Source organism: Triturus cristatus, chromosome 8 (assembly GCF_964204655.1).
Source record: "Triturus cristatus chromosome 8, aTriCri1.1, whole genome shotgun sequence".
NCBI lineage: Eukaryota > Metazoa > Chordata > Amphibia > Caudata > Salamandridae > Triturus > Triturus cristatus.
In genome coordinates this window covers 735,693,727-735,714,586 of record NC_140591.1, presented here as the reverse complement: position 1 = coordinate 735,714,586, position 20,860 = coordinate 735,693,727, and the positions used below count along the sequence as shown (strand labels likewise).

Below are 20,860 nucleotides of genomic sequence, written 5' to 3'. Positions count from 1 at the left end.
AACAAGTTGTTCATAACAACATAAGAAACACATTGTGCATTTTCTCTTAAATACTCCTTCACTTTGTGCCAAAAGAAATACCAAGGTGAATACCTAGGCCACAGATTCAAGCTAAAGATCTTCCTGCTGAATGCAAGGCGCAATAAAAACTGCATATCGCTGGACTAAAGCATTCCTTGCATAGCCTCTAACATCATAACATAACTGAGCTGCTAGCAGCAAGCTAACCAATACCTTTCTGAAATGAGAATGACATGTGCTTATCTGCTCAATCAGTGCTCAATCAGGCTCAATCAGGCGAGATTTAGAAAAGGTGGAAAGGGTCCAAGTGGATGCCCCTTCCTTTTTAGGGTGGGTCCTGCTGACTATCATAGGATTGCTTGTAAAAGTGGCCAGGGTCAGAGGAAAAGCTGCCAACACTTCTTAGCGTTCTCTATAGATGCAGCCATTTTCTGTGACTGTAATTTCGGCCTTTTCCCAGAAGTCTCTATTCTGCCTATGCAAATTAACAAAAGCAGTGCTTATTCCTCACTTGCTCAAATGTCCTTCCTGTCCAGAAAGCTCTGATTAAGCATGCTTATTTTCTTTTTCTGGGATATTTTAAATTGTTTCGCTGTCCAGTCTGTGGCAGTAGAAAGCTGCTTATGATGCCAGGTTTTGATGAATCCCCAAGGTACAAGTACAGAGGAATATATCAGTCTCTAGGATATGGAACTTTTAGCTAACACATCACAATATGTGATGCTTGCCAAGAAAACACTACATTCTGGAGCGCTGATGATCAGAACATTCTGCTCCTGAAGGATAGAAAAGACAGCTTGATTGAAATAAAGTCTGTTTATATTGACGCTCTCTCTCTCCCTATATATACATACATGCATACACACACACACACAGGTATGTCATGCATTTCTTCAGATTTGTTTCAACCATTTACCATTTATTGGAGAATCCCTACTTTTCAAGTGACTGCAAATGAAGTCATCTCTGGCACTTTTTGTGCAAAGTAAGAGACACACATGACACCTTTTTATAAAAGTCATCGGTTTCTTTGTTACTGTGTACTTTCAAAGCATGGGGCTTTCACACGTCAGGTAAACCTGATTACCACTACACAACAAAAGCAGATGCAGCTTTCTTATCTATGTCGTGATAGAACAGTTGTGAATTGAGTAGAAGAAGGGCCCTGATGTGATACTTATTACATGCAGCCTGTAAGATAGTCAAACATGCAGGCTAGGAAGGAAGATGCAAATATCAATGTATTAGAAAAACACCTAAAGGCGAGTGATATGCTTTCATTCATGCATGGCTAGGAAAAATCGCCATACTGTTGCAAACATTCTTACACCACCAACTGGAAATAAATGATTCTGACATTAAACGTAAAGGTGACAATGCATTTGTATCATCACCCTGAGAAGGATCATCTTGGAATTGAGCCGAGGGCCTCTGCACTCAAAGCCAGAAACACTCCACTAAAATAAGATTCCTGTTGGTGCCAACAATTCTCCATGTTAATGCTTGTTCTAGGTGAGCAGTGAACCGATTGCAGGGCTCTTTTGAAAGCAAGGTCTGAGAACCAACAGATACATCCACACGCCGATTACTTTAGTGTTTTGAGAGAATTCCCTTTCTTGGAACGAGATTGCATGAAATAATCTTCAGGGCTTGGACAATTCCATGGCAAAACGGCACCTATCAACATTGTAGCCAACACAATATAACAACTGTTTCTGCCCGGTTTCGAACCGGGGACCTTTCGCGTGTGAGGCGAACGTGATAACCACTACACTACAGAAACAGATACCTACAGTTGATTTTTCTGTAATGAAACTGCTCCGAACTGGCTATTCCATGGGCCTCTGGCTTTAGATTTCTTTCATGCAACCTGCCCGACATCCCTAGCTGAACGCTCGTACATGCCATGCAAGACCAGATGTTTGGTATTAGCTCAGACTGGGCAGGGCTGAAGCATGAGACTCTAGCAAAGAATTATCCACTACTGCAAAGAAAAAATTGATGTTGGTTTTGAAACGCAAACTTCAAAACAACTTGAAAAGAGTACCAAGAAAAGGGCTCGTCCGGGATTTGAACCCGGGACCTCTCGCACCCAAAGCGAGAATCATACCCCTAGACCAACGAGCCCTCAAAATCCTCTTACCTCTCAAAAGCTAATACCGGCTCTAAGCCCGCAATGAAGATCATGCTGGTATCTTTATGATGCTTGGTCTGTGAATACGCATGAAAGTCAGTCTCAACTTACCCTTTCTCAAACGATAGCACTATCATTTACAAGTGTCTCCTTTTATTCCGTCCCAGCTTTGGACACGTCTTACAGGAAGTCAGCCCTTATTTATATATTTCTTCAGTGGCTGAAGCTTAATGAGAAAGAGTAACAAGTTGTTCATAACAACATAAGAAACACATTGTGCATTTTCTCTTAAATACTCCTTCACTTTGTGCCAAAAGAAATACCAAGGTGAATACCTAGGCCACAGATTCAAGCTAAAGATCTTCCTGCTGAATGCAAGGCGCATTAAAAACTGCATATCGCTGGACTAAAGCATTCCTTGCATAGCCTCTAACATCATAACATAACTGAGCTGCTAGCAGCAAGCTAACCAATACCTTTCTGAAATGAGAATGACATGTGCTTATCTGCTCAATCAGTGCTCAATCAGGCTCGATCAGGCGAGATTTAGAAAAGGTGGAAAGGGTCCAAGTGGATGCCCCTTCCTTTTTAGGGTGGGTCCTGCTGACTATCATAGGATTGCTTGTAAAAGTGGCCAGGGTCAGAGGAAAAGCTGCCAACACTTCTTAGCGTTCTCTATAGATGCAGCCATTTTCTGTGACTGTAATTTCGGCCTTTTCCCAGAAGTCTCTATTCTGCCTATGCAAATTAACAAAAGCAGTGCTTATTCCTCACTTGCTCAAATGTCCTTCCTGTCCAGAAAGCTCTGATTAAGCATGCTTATTTTCTTTTTCTGGGATATTTTAAATTGTTTCGCTGTCCAGTCTGTGGCAGTAGAAAGCTGCTTATGATGCCAGGTTTTGATGAATCCCCAAGGTACAAGTACAGAGGAATATATCAGTCTCTAGGATATGGAACTTTTAGCTAACACATCACAATATGTGATGCTTGCCAAGAAAACACTACATTCTGGAGCGCTGATGATCAGAACATTCTGCTCCTGAAGGATAGAAAAGACAGCTTGATTGAAATAAAGTCTGTTTATATTGACGCTCTCTCTCTCCCTATATATACATACATGCATACACACACACACACAGGTATGTCATGCATTTCTTCAGATTTGTTTCAACCATTTACCATTTATTGGAGAATCCCTACTTTTCAAGTGACTGCAAATGAAGTCATCTCTGGCACTTTTTGTGCAAAGTAAGAGACACACATGACACCTTTTTATAAAAGTCATCGGTTTCTTTGTTACTGTGTACTTTCAAAGCATGGGGCTTTCACACGTCAGGTAAACCTGATTACCACTACACAACAAAAGCAGATGCAGCTTTCTTATCTATGTCGTGATAGAACAGTTGTGAATTGAGTAGAAGAAGGGCCCTGATGTGATACTTATTACATGCAGCCTGTAAGATAGTCAAACATGCAGGCTAGGAAGGAAGATGCAAATATCAATGTATTAGAAAAACACCTAAAGGCGAGTGATATGCTTTCATTCATGCATGGCTAGGAAAAATCGCCATACTGTTGCAAACATTCTTACACCACCAACTGGAAATAAATGATTCTGACATTAAACGTAAAGGTGACAATGCATTTGTATCATCACCCTGAGAAGGATCATCTTGGAATTGAGCCGAGGGCCTCTGCACTCAAAGCCAGAAACACTCCACTAAAATAAGATTCCTGTTGGTGCCAACAATTCTCCATGTTAATGCTTGTTCTAGGTGAGCAGTGAACCGATTGCAGGGCTCTTTTGAAAGCAAGGTCTGAGAACCAACAGATACATCCACACGCCGATTACTTTAGTGTTTTGAGAGAATTCCCTTTCTTGGAACGAGATTGCATGAAATAATCTTCAGGGCTTGGACAATTCCATGGCAAAACGGCACCTATCAACATTGTAGCCAACACAATATAACAACTGTTTCTGCCCGGTTTCGAACCGGGGACCTTTCGCGTGTGAGGCGAACGTGATAACCACTACACTACAGAAACAGATACCTACAGTTGATTTTTCTGTAATGAAACTGCTCCGAACTGGCTATTCCATGGGCCTCTGGCTTTAGATTTCTTTCATGCAACCTGCCCGACATCCCTAGCTGAACGCTCGTACATGCCATGCAAGACCAGATGTTTGGTATTAGCTCAGACTGGGCAGGGCTGAAGCATGAGACTCTAGCAAAGAATTATCCACTACTGCAAAGAAAAAATTGATGTTGGTTTTGAAACGCAAACTACAAAACAACTTGAAAAGAGTACCAAGAAAAGGGCTCGTCCGGGATTTGAACCCGGGACCTCTCGCACCCAAAGCGAGAATCATACCCCTAGACCAACGAGCCCTCAAAATCCTCTTACCTCTCAAAAGCTAATACCGGCTCTAAGCCCGCAATGAAGATCATGCTGGTATCTTTATGATGCTTGGTCTGTGAATACGCATGAAAGTCAGTCTCAACTTACCCTTTCTCAAACGATAGCACTATCATTTACAAGTGTCTCCTTTTATTCCGTCCCAGCTTTGGACACGTCTTACAGGAAGTCAGCCCTTATTTATATATTTCTTCAGTGGCTGAAGCTTAATGAGAAAGAGTAACAAGTTGTTCATAACAACATAAGAAACACATTGTGCATTTTCTCTTAAATACTCCTTCACTTTGTGCCAAAAGAAATACCAAGGTGAATACCTAGGCCACAGATTCAAGCTAAAGATCTTCCTGCTGAATGCAAGGCGCATTAAAAACTGCATATCGCTGGACTAAAGCATTCCTTGCATAGCCTCTAACATCATAACATAACTGAGCTGCTAGCAGCAAGCTAACCAATACCTTTCTGAAATGAGAATGACATGTGCTTATCTGCTCAATCAGTGCTCAATCAGGCTCGATCAGGCGAGATTTAGAAAAGGTGGAAAGGGTCCAAGTGGATGCCCCTTCCTTTTTAGGGTGGGTCCTGCTGACTATCATAGGATTGCTTGTAAAAGTGGCCAGGGTCAGAGGAAAAGCTGCCAACACTTCTTAGCGTTCTCTATAGATGCAGCCATTTTCTGTGACTGTAATTTCGGCCTTTTCCCAGAAGTCTCTATTCTGCCTATGCAAATTAACAAAAGCAGTGCTTATTCCTCACTTGCTCAAATGTCCTTCCTGTCCAGAAAGCTCTGATTAAGCATGCTTATTTTCTTTTTCTGGGATATTTTAAATTGTTTCGCTGTCCAGTCTGTGGCAGTAGAAAGCTGCTTATGATGCCAGGTTTTGATGAATCCCCAAGGTACAAGTACAGAGGAATATATCAGTCTCTAGGATATGGAACTTTTAGCTAACACATCACAATATGTGATGCTTGCCAAGAAAACACTACATTCTGGAGCGCTGATGATCAGAACATTCTGCTCCTGAAGGATAGAAAAGACAGCTTGATTGAAATAAAGTCTGTTTATATTGACGCTCTCTCTCTCCCTATATATACATACATGCATACACACACACACACAGGTATGTCATGCATTTCTTCAGATTTGTTTCAACCATTTACCATTTATTGGAGAATCCCTACTTTTCAAGTGACTGCAAATGAAGTCATCTCTGGCACTTTTTGTGCAAAGTAAGAGACACACATGACACCTTTTTATAAAAGTCATCGGTTTCTTTGTTACTGTGTACTTTCAAAGCATGGGGCTTTCACACGTCAGGTAAACCTGATTACCACTACACAACAAAAGCAGATGCAGCTTTCTTATCTATGTCGTGATAGAACAGTTGTGAATTGAGTAGAAGAAGGGCCCTGATGTGATACTTATTACATGCAGCCTGTAAGATAGTCAAACATGCAGGCTAGGAAGGAAGATGCAAATATCAATGTATTAGAAAAACACCTAAAGGCGAGTGATATGCTTTCATTCATGCATGGCTAGGAAAAATCGCCATACTGTTGCAAACATTCTTACACCACCAACTGGAAATAAATGATTCTGACATTAAACGTAAAGGTGACAATGCATTTGTATCATCACCCTGAGAAGGATCATCTTGGAATTGAGCCGAGGGCCTCTGCACTCAAAGCCAGAAACACTCCACTAAAATAAGATTCCTGTTGGTGCCAACAATTCTCCATGTTAATGCTTGTTCTAGGTGAGCAGTGAACCGATTGCAGGGCTCTTTTGAAAGCAAGGTCTGAGAACCAACAGATACATCCACACGCCGATTACTTTAGTGTTTTGAGAGAATTCCCTTTCTTGGAACGAGATTGCATGAAATAATCTTCAGGGCTTGGACAATTCCATGGCAAAACGGCACCTATCAACATTGTAGCCAACACAATATAACAACTGTTTCTGCCCGGTTTCGAACCGGGGACCTTTCGCGTGTGAGGCGAACGTGATAACCACTACACTACAGAAACAGATACCTACAGTTGATTTTTCTGTAATGAAACTGCTCCGAACTGGCTATTCCATGGGCCTCTGGCTTTAGATTTCTTTCATGCAACCTGCCCGACATCCCTAGCTGAACGCTCGTACATGCCATGCAAGACCAGATGTTTGGTATTAGCTCAGACTGGGCAGGGCTGAAGCATGAGACTCTAGCAAAGAATTATCCACTACTGCAAAGAAAAAATTGATGTTGGTTTTGAAACGCAAACTTCAAAACAACTTGAAAAGAGTACCAAGAAAAGGGCTCGTCCGGGATTTGAACCCGGGACCTCTCGCACCCAAAGCGAGAATCATACCCCTCGACCAACGAGCCCTCAAAATCCTCTTACCTCTCAAAAGCTAATACCGGCTCTAAGCCCGCAATGAAGATCATGCTGGTATCTTTATGATGCTTGGTCTGTGAATACGCATGAAAGTCAGTCTCAACTTACCCTTTCTCAAACGATAGCACTATCATTTACAAGTGTCTCCTTTTATTCCGTCCCAGCTTTGGACACGTCTTACAGGAAGTCAGCCCTTATTTATATATTTCTTCAGTGGCTGAAGCTTAATGAGAAAGAGTAACAAGTTGTTCATAACAACATAAGAAACACATTGTGCATTTTCTCTTAAATACTCCTTCACTTTGTGCCAAAAGAAATACCAAGGTGAATACCTAGGCCACAGATTCAAGCTAAAGATCTTCCTGCTGAATGCAAGGCGCAATAAAAACTGCATATCGCTGGACTAAAGCATTCCTTGCATAGCCTCTAACATCATAACATAACTGAGCTGCTAGCAGCAAGCTAACCAATACCTTTCTGAAATGAGAATGACATGTGCTTATCTGCTCAATCAGTGCTCAATCAGGCTCAATCAGGCGAGATTTAGAAAAGGTGGAAAGGGTCCAAGTGGATGCCCCTTCCTTTTTAGGGTGGGTCCTGCTGACTATCATAGGATTGCTTGTAAAAGTGGCCAGGGTCAGAGGAAAAGCTGCCAACACTTCTTAGCGTTCTCTATAGATGCAGCCATTTTCTGTGACTGTAATTTCGGCCTTTTCCCAGAAGTCTCTATTCTGCCTATGCAAATTAACAAAAGCAGTGCTTATTCCTCACTTGCTCAAATGTCCTTCCTGTCCAGAAAGCTCTGATTAAGCATGCTTATTTTCTTTTTCTGGGATATTTTAAATTGTTTCGCTGTCCAGTCTGTGGCAGTAGAAAGCTGCTTATGATGCCAGGTTTTGATGAATCCCCAAGGTACAAGTACAGAGGAATATATCAGTCTCTAGGATATGGAACTTTTAGCTAACACATCACAATATGTGATGCTTGCCAAGAAAACACTACATTCTGGAGCGCTGATGATCAGAACATTCTGCTCCTGAAGGATAGAAAAGACAGCTTGATTGAAATAAAGTCTGTTTATATTGACGCTCTCTCTCTCCCTATATATACATACATGCATACACACACACACACAGGTATGTCATGCATTTCTTCAGATTTGTTTCAACCATTTACCATTTATTGGAGAATCCCTACTTTTCAAGTGACTGCAAATGAAGTCATCTCTGGCACTTTTTGTGCAAAGTAAGAGACACACATGACACCTTTTTATAAAAGTCATCGGTTTCTTTGTTACTGTGTACTTTCAAAGCATGGGGCTTTCACACGTCAGGTAAACCTGATTACCACTACACAACAAAAGCAGATGCAGCTTTCTTATCTATGTCGTGATAGAACAGTTGTGAATTGAGTAGAAGAAGGGCCCTGATGTGATACTTATTACATGCAGCCTGTAAGATAGTCAAACATGCAGGCTAGGAAGGAAGATGCAAATATCAATGTATTAGAAAAACACCTAAAGGCGAGTGATATGCTTTCATTCATGCATGGCTAGGAAAAATCGCCATACTGTTGCAAACATTCTTACACCACCAACTGGAAATAAATGATTCTGACATTAAACGTAAAGGTGACAATGCATTTGTATCATCACCCTGAGAAGGATCATCTTGGAATTGAGCCGAGGGCCTCTGCACTCAAAGCCAGAAACACTCCACTAAAATAAGATTCCTGTTGGTGCCAACAATTCTCCATGTTAATGCTTGTTCTAGGTGAGCAGTGAACCGATTGCAGGGCTCTTTTGAAAGCAAGGTCTGAGAACCAACAGATACATCCACACGCCGATTACTTTAGTGTTTTGAGAGAATTCCCTTTCTTGGAACGAGATTGCATGAAATAATCTTCAGGGCTTGGACAATTCCATGGCAAAACGGCACCTATCAACATTGTAGCCAACACAATATAACAACTGTTTCTGCCCGGTTTCGAACCGGGGACCTTTCGCGTGTGAGGCGAACGTGATAACCACTACACTACAGAAACAGATACCTACAGTTGATTTTTCTGTAATGAAACTGCTCCGAACTGGCTATTCCATGGGCCTCTGGCTTTAGATTTCTTTCATGCAACCTGCCCGACATCCCTAGCTGAACGCTCGTACATGCCATGCAAGACCAGATGTTTGGTATTAGCTCAGACTGGGCAGGGCTGAAGCATGAGACTCTAGCAAAGAATTATCCACTACTGCAAAGAAAAAATTGATGTTGGTTTTGAAACGCAAACTTCAAAACAACTTGAAAAGAGTACCAAGAAAAGGGCTCGTCCGGGATTTGAACCCGGGACCTCTCGCACCCAAAGCGAGAATCATACCCCTAGACCAACGAGCCCTCAAAATCCTCTTACCTCTCAAAAGCTAATACCGGCTCTAAGCCCGCAATGAAGATCATGCTGGTATCTTTATGATGCTTGGTCTGTGAATACGCATGAAAGTCAGTCTCAACTTACCCTTTCTCAAACGATAGCACTATCATTTACAAGTGTCTCCTTTTATTCCGTCCCAGCTTTGGACACGTCTTACAGGAAGTCAGCCCTTATTTATATATTTCTTCAGTGGCTGAAGCTTAATGAGAAAGAGTAACAAGTTGTTCATAACAACATAAGAAACACATTGTGCATTTTCTCTCAAATACTCCTTCACTTTGTGCCAAAAGAAATACCAAGGTGAATACCTAGGCCACAGATTCAAGCTAAAGATCTTCCTGCTGAATGCAAGGCGCATTAAAAACTGCATATCGCTGGACTAAAGCATTCCTTGCATAGCCTCTAACATCATAACATAACTGAGCTGCTAGCAGCAAGCTAACCAATACCTTTCTGAAATGAGAATGACATGTGCTTATCTGCTCAATCAGTGCTCAATCAGGCTCGATCAGGCGAGATTTAGAAAAGGTGGAAAGGGTCCAAGTGGATGCCCCTTCCTTTTTAGGGTGGGTCCTGCTGACTATCATAGGATTGCTTGTAAAAGTGGCCAGGGTCAGAGGAAAAGCTGCCAACACTTCTTAGCGTTCTCTATAGATGCAGCCATTTTCTGTGACTGTAATTTCGGCCTTTTCCCAGAAGTCTCTATTCTGCCTATGCAAATTAACAAAAGCAGTGCTTATTCCTCACTTGCTCAAATGTCCTTCCTGTCCAGAAAGCTCTGATTAAGCATGCTTATTTTCTTTTTCTGGGATATTTTAAATTGTTTCGCTGTCCAGTCTGTGGCAGTAGAAAGCTGCTTATGATGCCAGGTTTTGATGAATCCCCAAGGTACAAGTACAGAGGAATATATCAGTCTCTAGGATATGGAACTTTTAGCTAACACATCACAATATGTGATGCTTGCCAAGAAAACACTACATTCTGGAGCGCTGATGATCAGAACATTCTGCTCCTGAAGGATAGAAAAGACAGCTTGATTGAAATAAAGTCTGTTTATATTGACGCTCTCTCTCTCCCTATATATACATACATGCATACACACACACACACAGGTATGTCATGCATTTCTTCAGATTTGTTTCAACCATTTACCATTTATTGGAGAATCCCTACTTTTCAAGTGACTGCAAATGAAGTCATCTCTGGCACTTTTTGTGCAAAGTAAGAGACACACATGACACCTTTTTATAAAAGTCATCGGTTTCTTTGTTACTGTGTACTTTCAAAGCATGGGGCTTTCACACGTCAGGTAAACCTGATTACCACTACACAACAAAAGCAGATGCAGCTTTCTTATCTATGTCGTGATAGAACAGTTGTGAATTGAGTAGAAGAAGGGCCCTGATGTGATACTTATTACATGCAGCCTGTAAGATAGTCAAACATGCAGGCTAGGAAGGAAGATGCAAATATCAATGTATTAGAAAAACACCTAAAGGCGAGTGATATGCTTTCATTCATGCATGGCTAGGAAAAATCGCCATACTGTTGCAAACATTCTTACACCACCAACTGGAAATAAATGATTCTGACATTAAACGTAAAGGTGACAATGCATTTGTATCATCACCCTGAGAAGGATCATCTTGGAATTGAGCCGAGGGCCTCTGCACTCAAAGCCAGAAACACTCCACTAAAATAAGATTCCTGTTGGTGCCAACAATTCTCCATGTTAATGCTTGTTCTAGGTGAGCAGTGAACCGATTGCAGGGCTCTTTTGAAAGCAAGGTCTGAGAACCAACAGATACATCCACACGCCGATTACTTTAGTGTTTTGAGAGAATTCCCTTTCTTGGAACGAGATTGCATGAAATAATCTTCAGGGCTTGGACAATTCCATGGCAAAACGGCACCTATCAACATTGTAGCCAACACAATATAACAACTGTTTCTGCCCGGTTTCGAACCGGGGACCTTTCGCGTGTGAGGCGAACGTGATAACCACTACACTACAGAAACAGATACCTACAGTTGATTTTTCTGTAATGAAACTGCTCCGAACTGGCTATTCCATGGGCCTCTGGCTTTAGATTTCTTTCATGCAACCTGCCCGACATCCCTAGCTGAACGCTCGTACATGCCATGCAAGACCAGATGTTTGGTATTAGCTCAGACTGGGCAGGGCTGAAGCATGAGACTCTAGCAAAGAATTATCCACTACTGCAAAGAAAAAATTGATGTTGGTTTTGAAACGCAAACTTCAAAACAACTTGAAAAGAGTACCAAGAAAAGGGCTCGTCCGGGATTTGAACCCGGGACCTCTCGCACCCAAAGCGAGAATCATACCCCTCGACCAACGAGCCCTCAAAATCCTCTTACCTCTCAAAAGCTAATACCGGCTCTAAGCCCGCAATGAAGATCATGCTGGTATCTTTATGATGCTTGGTCTGTGAATACGCATGAAAGTCAGTCTCAACTTACCCTTTCTCAAACGATAGCACTATCATTTACAAGTGTCTCCTTTTATTCCGTCCCAGCTTTGGACACGTCTTACAGGAAGTCAGCCCTTATTTATATATTTCTTCAGTGGCTGAAGCTTAATGAGAAAGAGTAACAAGTTGTTCATAACAACATAAGAAACACATTGTGCATTTTCTCTTAAATACTCCTTCACTTTGTGCCAAAAGAAATACCAAGGTGAATACCTAGGCCACAGATTCAAGCTAAAGATCTTCCTGCTGAATGCAAGGCGCAATAAAAACTGCATATCGCTGGACTAAAGCATTCCTTGCATAGCCTCTAACATCATAACATAACTGAGCTGCTAGCAGCAAGCTAACCAATACCTTTCTGAAATGAGAATGACATGTGCTTATCTGCTCAATCAGTGCTCAATCAGGCTCAATCAGGCGAGATTTAGAAAAGGTGGAAAGGGTCCAAGTGGATGCCCCTTCCTTTTTAGGGTGGGTCCTGCTGACTATCATAGGATTGCTTGTAAAAGTGGCCAGGGTCAGAGGAAAAGCTGCCAACACTTCTTAGCGTTCTCTATAGATGCAGCCATTTTCTGTGACTGTAATTTCGGCCTTTTCCCAGAAGTCTCTATTCTGCCTATGCAAATTAACAAAAGCAGTGCTTATTCCTCACTTGCTCAAATGTCCTTCCTGTCCAGAAAGCTCTGATTAAGCATGCTTATTTTCTTTTTCTGGGATATTTTAAATTGTTTCGCTGTCCAGTCTGTGGCAGTAGAAAGCTGCTTATGATGCCAGGTTTTGATGAATCCCCAAGGTACAAGTACAGAGGAATATATCAGTCTCTAGGATATGGAACTTTTAGCTAACACATCACAATATGTGATGCTTGCCAAGAAAACACTACATTCTGGAGCGCTGATGATCAGAACATTCTGCTCCTGAAGGATAGAAAAGACAGCTTGATTGAAATAAAGTCTGTTTATATTGACGCTCTCTCTCTCCCTATATATACATACATGCATACACACACACACACAGGTATGTCATGCATTTCTTCAGATTTGTTTCAACCATTTACCATTTATTGGAGAATCCCTACTTTTCAAGTGACTGCAAATGAAGTCATCTCTGGCACTTTTTGTGCAAAGTAAGAGACACACATGACACCTTTTTATAAAAGTCATCGGTTTCTTTGTTACTGTGTACTTTCAAAGCATGGGGCTTTCACACGTCAGGTAAACCTGATTACCACTACACAACAAAAGCAGATGCAGCTTTCTTATCTATGTCGTGATAGAACAGTTGTGAATTGAGTAGAAGAAGGGCTCTGATGTGATACTTATTACATGCAGCCTGTAAGATAGTCAAACATGCAGGCTAGGAAGGAAGATGCAAATATCAATGTATTAGAAAAACACCTAAAGGCGAGTGATATGCTTTCATTCATGCATGGCTAGGAAAAATCGCCATACTGTTGCAAACATTCTTACACCACCAACTGGAAATAAATGATTCTGACATTAAACGTAAAGGTGACAATGCATTTGTATCATCACCCTGAGAAGGATCATCTTGGAATTGAGCCGAGGGCCTCTGCACTCAAAGCCAGAAACACTCCACTAAAATAAGATTCCTGTTGGTGCCAACAATTCTCCATGTTAATGCTTGTTCTAGGTGAGCAGTGAACCGATTGCAGGGCTCTTTTGAAAGCAAGGTCTGAGAACCAACAGATACATCCACACGCCGATTACTTTAGTGTTTTGAGAGAATTCCCTTTCTTGGAACGAGATTGCATGAAATAATCTTCAGGGCTTGGACAATTCCATGGCAAAACGGCACCTATCAACATTGTAGCCAACACAATATAACAACTGTTTCTGCCCGGTTTCGAACCGGGGACCTTTCGCGTGTGAGGCGAACGTGATAACCACTACACTACAGAAACAGATACCTACAGTTGATTTTTCTGTAATGAAACTGCTCCGAACTGGCTATTCCATGGGCCTCTGGCTTTAGATTTCTTTCATGCAACCTGCCCGACATCCCTAGCTGAACGCTCGTACATGCCATGCAAGACCAGATGTTTGGTATTAGCTCAGACTGGGCAGGGCTGAAGCATGAGACTCTAGCAAAGAATTATCCACTACTGCAAAGAAAAAATTGATGTTGGTTTTGAAACGCAAACTTCAAAACAACTTGAAAAGAGTACCAAGAAAAGGGCTCGTCCGGGATTTGAACCCGGGACCTCTCGCACCCAAAGCGAGAATCATACCCCTAGACCAACGAGCCCTCAAAATCCTCTTACCTCTCAAAAGCTAATACCGGCTCTAAGCCCGCAATGAAGATCATGCTGGTATCTTTATGATGCTTGGTCTGTGAATACGCATGAAAGTCAGTCTCAACTTACCCTTTCTCAAACGATAGCACTATCATTTACAAGTGTCTCCTTTTATTCCGTCCCAGCTTTGGACACGTCTTACAGGAAGTCAGCCCTTATTTATATATTTCTTCAGTGGCTGAAGCTTAATGAGAAAGAGTAACAAGTTGTTCATAACAACATAAGAAACACATTGTGCATTTTCTCTCAAATACTCCTTCACTTTGTGCCAAAAGAAATACCAAGGTGAATACCTAGGCCACAGATTCAAGCTAAAGATCTTCCTGCTGAATGCAAGGCGCATTAAAAACTGCATATCGCTGGACTAAAGCATTCCTTGCATAGCCTCTAACATCATAACATAACTGAGCTGCTAGCAGCAAGCTAACCAATACCTTTCTGAAATGAGAATGACATGTGCTTATCTGCTCAATCAGTGCTCAATCAGGCTCGATCAGGCGAGATTTAGAAAAGGTGGAAAGGGTCCAAGTGGATGCCCCTTCCTTTTTAGGGTGGGTCCTGCTGACTATCATAGGATTGCTTGTAAAAGTGGCCAGGGTCAGAGGAAAAGCTGCCAACACTTCTTAGCGTTCTCTATAGATGCAGCCATTTTCTGTGACTGTAATTTCGGCCTTTTCCCAGAAGTCTCTATTCTGCCTATGCAAATTAACAAAAGCAGTGCTTATTCCTCACTTGCTCAAATGTCCTTCCTGTCCAGAAAGCTCTGATTAAGCATGCTTATTTTCTTTTTCTGGGATATTTTAAATTGTTTCGCTGTCCAGTCTGTGGCAGTAGAAAGCTGCTTATGATGCCAGGTTTTGATGAATCCCCAAGGTACAAGTACAGAGGAATATATCAGTCTCTAGGATATGGAACTTTTAGCTAACACATCACAATATGTGATGCTTGCCAAGAAAACACTACATTCTGGAGCGCTGATGATCAGAACATTCTGCTCCTGAAGGATAGAAAAGACAGCTTGATTGAAATAAAGTCTGTTTATATTGACGCTCTCTCTCTCCCTATATATACATACATGCATACACACACACACACAGGTATGTCATGCATTTCTTCAGATTTGTTTCAACCATTTACCATTTATTGGAGAATCCCTACTTTTCAAGTGACTGCAAATGAAGTCATCTCTGGCACTTTTTGTGCAAAGTAAGAGACACACATGACACCTTTTTATAAAAGTCATCGGTTTCTTTGTTACTGTGTACTTTCAAAGCATGGGGCTTTCACACGTCAGGTAAACCTGATTACCACTACACAACAAAAGCAGATGCAGCTTTCTTATCTATGTCGTGATAGAACAGTTGTGAATTGAGTAGAAGAAGGGCCCTGATGTGATACTTATTACATGCAGCCTGTAAGATAGTCAAACATGCAGGCTAGGAAGGAAGATGCAAATATCAATGTATTAGAAAAACACCTAAAGGCGAGTGATATGCTTTCATTCATGCATGGCTAGGAAAAATCGCCATACTGTTGCAAACATTCTTACACCACCAACTGGAAATAAATGATTCTGACATTAAACGTAAAGGTGACAATGCATTTGTATCATCACCCTGAGAAGGATCATCTTGGAATTGAGCCGAGGGCCTCTGCACTCAAAGCCAGAAACACTCCACTAAAATAAGATTCCTGTTGGTGCCAACAATTCTCCATGTTAATGCTTGTTCTAGGTGAGCAGTGAACCGATTGCAGGGCTCTTTTGAAAGCAAGGTCTGAGAACCAACAGATACATCCACACGCCGATTACTTTAGTGTTTTGAGAGAATTCCCTTTCTTGGAACGAGATTGCATGAAATAATCTTCAGGGCTTGGACAATTCCATGGCAAAACGGCACCTATCAACATTGTAGCCAACACAATATAACAACTGTTTCTGCCCGGTTTCGAACCGGGGACCTTTCGCGTGTGAGGCGAACGTGATAACCACTACACTACAGAAACAGATACCTACAGTTGATTTTTCTGTAATGAAACTGCTCCGAACTGGCTATTCCATGGGCCTCTGGCTTTAGATTTCTTTCATGCAACCTGCCCGACATCCCTAGCTGAACGCTCGTACATGCCATGCAAGACCAGATGTTTGGTATTAGCTCAGACTGGGCAGGGCTGAAGCATGAGACTCTAGCAAAGAATTATCCACTACTGCAAAGAAAAAATTGATGTTGGTTTTGAAACGCAAACTTCAAAACAACTTGAAAAGAGTACCAAGAAAAGGGCTCGTCCGGGATTTGAACCCGGGACCTCTCGCACCCAAAGCGAGAATCATACCCCTAGACCAACGAGCCCTCAAAATCCTCTTACCTCTCAAAAGCTAATACCGGCTCTAAGCCCGCAATGAAGATCATGCTGGTATCTTTATGATGCTTGGTCTGTGAATACGCATGAAAGTCAGTCTCAACTTACCCTTTCTCAAACGATAGCACTATCATTTACAAGTGTCTCCTTTTATTCCGTCCCAGCTTTGGACACGTCTTACAGGAAGTCAGCCCTTATTTATATATTTCTTCAGTGGCTGAAGCTTAATGAGAAAGAGTAACAAGTTGTTCATAACAACATAAGAAACACATTGTGCATTTTCTCTTAAATACTCCTTCACTTTGTGCCAAAAGAAATACCAAGGTGAATACCTAGGCCACAGATTCAAGCTAAAGATCTTCCTGCTGAATGCAAGGCGCATTAAAAACTGCATATCGCTGGACTAAAGCATTCCTTGCATAGCCTCTAACATCATAACATAACTGAGCTGCTAGCAGCAAGCTAACCAATACCTTTCTGAAATGAGAATGACATGTGCTTATCTGCTCAATCAGTGCTCAATCAGGCTCGATCAGGCGAGATTTAGAAAAGGTGGAAAGGGTCCAAGTGGATGCCCCTTCCTTTTTAGGGTGGGTCCTGCTGACTATCATAGGATTGCTTGTAAAAGTGGCCAGGGTCAGAGGAAAAGCTGCCAACACTTCTTAGCGTTCTCTATAGATGCAGCCATTTTCTGTGACTGTAATTTCGGCCTTTTCCCAGAAGTCTCTATTCTGCCTATGCAAATTAACAAAAGCAGTGCTTATTCCTCACTTGCTCAAATGTCCTTCCTGTCCAGAAAGCTCTGATTAAGCATGCTTATTTTCTTTTTCTGGGATATTTTAAATTGTTTCGCTGTCCAGTCTGTGGCAGTAGAAAGCTGCTTATGATGCCAGGTTTTGATGAATCCCCAATGTACAAGTACAGAGGAATATATCAGTCTCTAGGATATGGAACTTTTAGCTAACACATCACAATATGTGATGCTTGCCAAGAAAACACTACATTCTGGAGCGCTGATGATCAGAACATTCTGCTCCTGAAGGATAGAAAAGACAGCTTGATTGAAATAAAGTCTGTTTATATTGACGCTCTCTCTCTCCCTATATATACATACATGCATACACACACACACACACAGGTATGTCATGCATTTCTTCAGATTTGTTTCAACCATTTACCATTTATTGGAGAATCCCTACTTTTCAAGTGACTGCAAATGAAGTCATCTCTGGCACTTTTTGTGCAAAGTAAGAGACACACATGACACCTTTTTATAAAAGTCATCGGTTTCTTTGTTACTGTGTACTTTCAAAGCATGGGGCTTTCACACGTCAGGTAAACCTGATTACCACTACACAACAAAAGCAGATGCAGCTTTCTTATCTATGTCGTGATAGAACAGTTGTGAATTGAGTAGAAGAAGGGCCCTGATGTGATACTTATTACATGCAGCCTGTAAGATAGTCAAACATGCAGGCTAGGAAGGAAGATGCAAATATCAATGTATTAGAAAAACACCTAAAGGCGAGTGATATGCTTTCATTCATGCATGGCTAGGAAAAATCGCCATACTGTTGCAAACATTCTTACACCACCAACTGGAAATAAATGATTCTGACATTAAACGTAAAGGTGACAATGCATTTGTATCATCACCCTGAGAAGGATCATCTTGGAATTGAGCCGAGGGCCTCTGCACTCAAAGCCAGAAACACTCCACTAAAATAAGATTCCTGTTGGTGCCAACAATTCTCCATGTTAATGCTTGTTCTAGGTGAGCAGTGAACCGATTGCAGGGCTCTTTTGAAAGCAAGGTCTGAGAACCAACAGATACATCCACACGCCGATTACTTTAGTGTTTTGAGAGAATTCCCTTTCTTGGAACGAGATTGCATGAAATAATCTTCAGGGCTTGGACAATTCCATGGCAAAACGGCACCTATCAACATTGTAGCCAACACAATATAACAACTGTTTCTGCCCGGTTTCGAACCGGGGACCTTTCGCGTGTGAGGCGAACGTGATAACCACTACACTACAGAAACAGATACCTACAGTTGATTTTTCTGTAATGAAACTGCTCCGAACTGGCTATTCCATGGGCCTCTGGCTTTAGATTTCTTTCATGCAACCTGCCCGACATCCCTAGCTGAACGCTCGTACATGCCATGCAAGACCAGATGTTTGGTATTAGCTCAGACTGGGCAGGGCTGAAGCATGAGACTCTAGCAAAGAATTATCCACTACTGCAAAGAAAAAATTGATGTTGGTTTTGAAACGCAAACTTCAAAACAACTTGAAAAGAGTACCAAGAAAAGGGCTCGTCCGGGATTTGAACCCGGGACCACTCGCACCCAAAGCGAGAATCATACCCCTAGACCAACGAGCCCTCAAAATCCTCTTACCTCTCAAAAGCTAATACCGGCTCTAAGCCCGCAATGAAGATCATGCTGGTATCTTTATGATGCTTGGTCTGTGAATACGCATGAAAGTCAGTCTCAACTTACCCTTTCTCAAACGATAGCACTATCATTTACAAGTGTCTCCTTTTATTCCGTCCCAGCTTTGGACACGTCTTACAGGAAGTCAGCCCTTATTTATATATTTCTTCAGTGGCTGAAGCTTAATGAGAAAGAGTAACAAGTTGTTCATAACAACATAAGAAACACATTGTGCATTTTCTCTTAAATACTCCTTCACTTTGTGCCAAAAGAAATACCAAGGTGAATACCTAGGCCACAGATTCAAGCTAAAGATCTTCCTGCTGAATGCAAGGCGCATTAAAAACTGCATATCGCTGGACTAAAGCATTCCTTGCATAGCCTCTAACATCATAACATAACTGAGCTGCTAGCAGCAAGCTAACCAATACCTTTCTGAAATGAGAATGACATGTGCTTATCTGCTCAATCAGTGCTCAATCAGGCTCGATCAGGCGAGATTTAGAAAAGGTGGAAAGGGTCCAAGTGGATGCCCCTTCCTTTTTAGGGTGGGTCCTGCTGACTATCATAGGATTGCTTGTAAAAGTGGCCAGGGTCAGAGGAAAAGCTGCCAACACTTCTTAGCGTTCTCTATAGATGCAGCCATTTTCTGTGACTGTAATTTCGGCCTTTTCCCAGAAGTCTCTATTCTGCCTATGCAAATTAACAAAAGCAGTGCTTATTCCTCACTTGCTCAAATGTCCTTCCTGTCCAGAAAGCTCTGATTAAGCATGCTTATTTTCTTTTTCTGGGATATTTTAAATTGTTTCGCTGTCCAGTCTGTGGCAGTAGAAAGCTGCTTATGATGCCAGGTTTTGATGAATCCCCAAGGTACAAGTACAGAGGAATATATCAGTCTCTAGGATATGGAACTTTTAGCTAACACATCACAATATGTGATGCTTGCCAAGAAAACACTACATTCTGGAGCGCTGATGATCAGAACATTCTGCTCCTGAAGGATAGAAAAGACAGCTTGATTGAAATAAAGTCTGTTTATATTGACGCTCTCTCTCTCCCTATATATACATACATGCATACACACACACACACAGGTATGTCATGCATTTCTTCAGATTTGTTTCAACCATTTACCATTTATTGGAGAATCCCTACTTTTCAAGTGACTGCAAATGAAGTCATCTCTGGCACTTTTTGTGCAAAGTAAGAGACACACATGACACCTTTTTATAAAAGTCATCGGTTTCTTTGTTACTGTGTACTTTCAAAGCATGGGGCTTTCACACGTCAGGTAAACCTGATTACCACTACACAACAAAAGCAGATGCAGCTTTCTTATCTATGTCGTGATAGAACAGTTGTGAATTGAGTAGAAGAAGGGCCCTGATGTGATACTTATTACATGCAGCCTGTAAGATAGTCAAACATGCAGGCTAGGAAGGAAGATGCAAATATCAATGTATTAGAAAAACACCTAAAGGCGAGTGATATGCTTTCATTCATGCATGGCTAGGAAAAATCGCCATACTGTTGCAAACATTCTTACACCACCAACTGGAAATAAATGATTCTGACATTAAACGTAAAGGTGACAATGCATTTGTATCATCACCCTGAGAAGGATCATCTTGGAATTGAGCCGAGGGCCTCTGCACTCAAAGCCAGAAACACTCCACTAAAATAAGATTCCTGTTGGTGCCAACAATTCTCCATGTTAATGCTTGTTCTAGGTGAGCAGTGAACCGATTGCAGGGCTCTTTTGAAAGCAAGGTCTGAGAACCAACAGATACATCCACACGCCGATTACTTTAGTGTTTTGAGAGAATTCCCTTTCTTGGAACGAGATTGCATGAAATAATCTTCAGGGCTTGGACAATTC

General features: G+C 41.7%; 13 non-coding genes across 13 annotated transcripts; all 13 read right to left on the bottom strand.

Moving 5' to 3' along the window:
* Positions 1-1,731: 1,731 nt before the first annotated feature.
* TRNAV-CAC (transfer RNA valine (anticodon CAC)) lies at positions 1,732-1,804 on the bottom strand. Its single transcript has one exon. It is a non-coding gene; the product is annotated as a tRNA-Val (tRNA).
* Positions 1,805-2,076: 272 nt separating this feature from the next.
* TRNAP-UGG (transfer RNA proline (anticodon UGG)) lies at positions 2,077-2,148 on the bottom strand. The gene has a single exon. It is a non-coding gene; the product is annotated as a tRNA-Pro (tRNA).
* Positions 2,149-4,128: 1,980 nt separating this feature from the next.
* TRNAV-CAC (transfer RNA valine (anticodon CAC)) lies at positions 4,129-4,201 on the bottom strand. The gene has a single exon. It is a non-coding gene; the product is annotated as a tRNA-Val (tRNA).
* A 272-nt stretch (positions 4,202-4,473) lies between these two features.
* TRNAP-UGG (transfer RNA proline (anticodon UGG)) lies at positions 4,474-4,545 on the bottom strand. The gene has a single exon. It is a non-coding gene; the product is annotated as a tRNA-Pro (tRNA).
* A 1,980-nt stretch (positions 4,546-6,525) lies between these two features.
* TRNAV-CAC (transfer RNA valine (anticodon CAC)) lies at positions 6,526-6,598 on the bottom strand. The gene has a single exon. It is a non-coding gene; the product is annotated as a tRNA-Val (tRNA).
* A 2,324-nt stretch (positions 6,599-8,922) lies between these two features.
* On the bottom strand, positions 8,923-8,995 carry TRNAV-CAC (transfer RNA valine (anticodon CAC)). The gene has a single exon. It is a non-coding gene; the product is annotated as a tRNA-Val (tRNA).
* A 272-nt stretch (positions 8,996-9,267) lies between these two features.
* On the bottom strand, positions 9,268-9,339 carry TRNAP-UGG (transfer RNA proline (anticodon UGG)). The gene has a single exon. It is a non-coding gene; the product is annotated as a tRNA-Pro (tRNA).
* Positions 9,340-11,319: 1,980 nt separating this feature from the next.
* On the bottom strand, positions 11,320-11,392 carry TRNAV-CAC (transfer RNA valine (anticodon CAC)). The gene has a single exon. It is a non-coding gene; the product is annotated as a tRNA-Val (tRNA).
* A 2,324-nt stretch (positions 11,393-13,716) lies between these two features.
* On the bottom strand, positions 13,717-13,789 carry TRNAV-CAC (transfer RNA valine (anticodon CAC)). The gene has a single exon. It is a non-coding gene; the product is annotated as a tRNA-Val (tRNA).
* Positions 13,790-14,061: 272 nt separating this feature from the next.
* Positions 14,062-14,133, bottom strand: TRNAP-UGG (transfer RNA proline (anticodon UGG)). The gene has a single exon. It is a non-coding gene; the product is annotated as a tRNA-Pro (tRNA).
* Positions 14,134-16,113: 1,980 nt separating this feature from the next.
* Positions 16,114-16,186, bottom strand: TRNAV-CAC (transfer RNA valine (anticodon CAC)). The gene has a single exon. It is a non-coding gene; the product is annotated as a tRNA-Val (tRNA).
* Positions 16,187-16,458: 272 nt separating this feature from the next.
* Positions 16,459-16,530, bottom strand: TRNAP-UGG (transfer RNA proline (anticodon UGG)). The gene has a single exon. It is a non-coding gene; the product is annotated as a tRNA-Pro (tRNA).
* A 1,982-nt stretch (positions 16,531-18,512) lies between these two features.
* Positions 18,513-18,585, bottom strand: TRNAV-CAC (transfer RNA valine (anticodon CAC)). Its single transcript has one exon. It is a non-coding gene; the product is annotated as a tRNA-Val (tRNA).
* Positions 18,586-20,860: the final 2,275 nt, after the last annotated feature.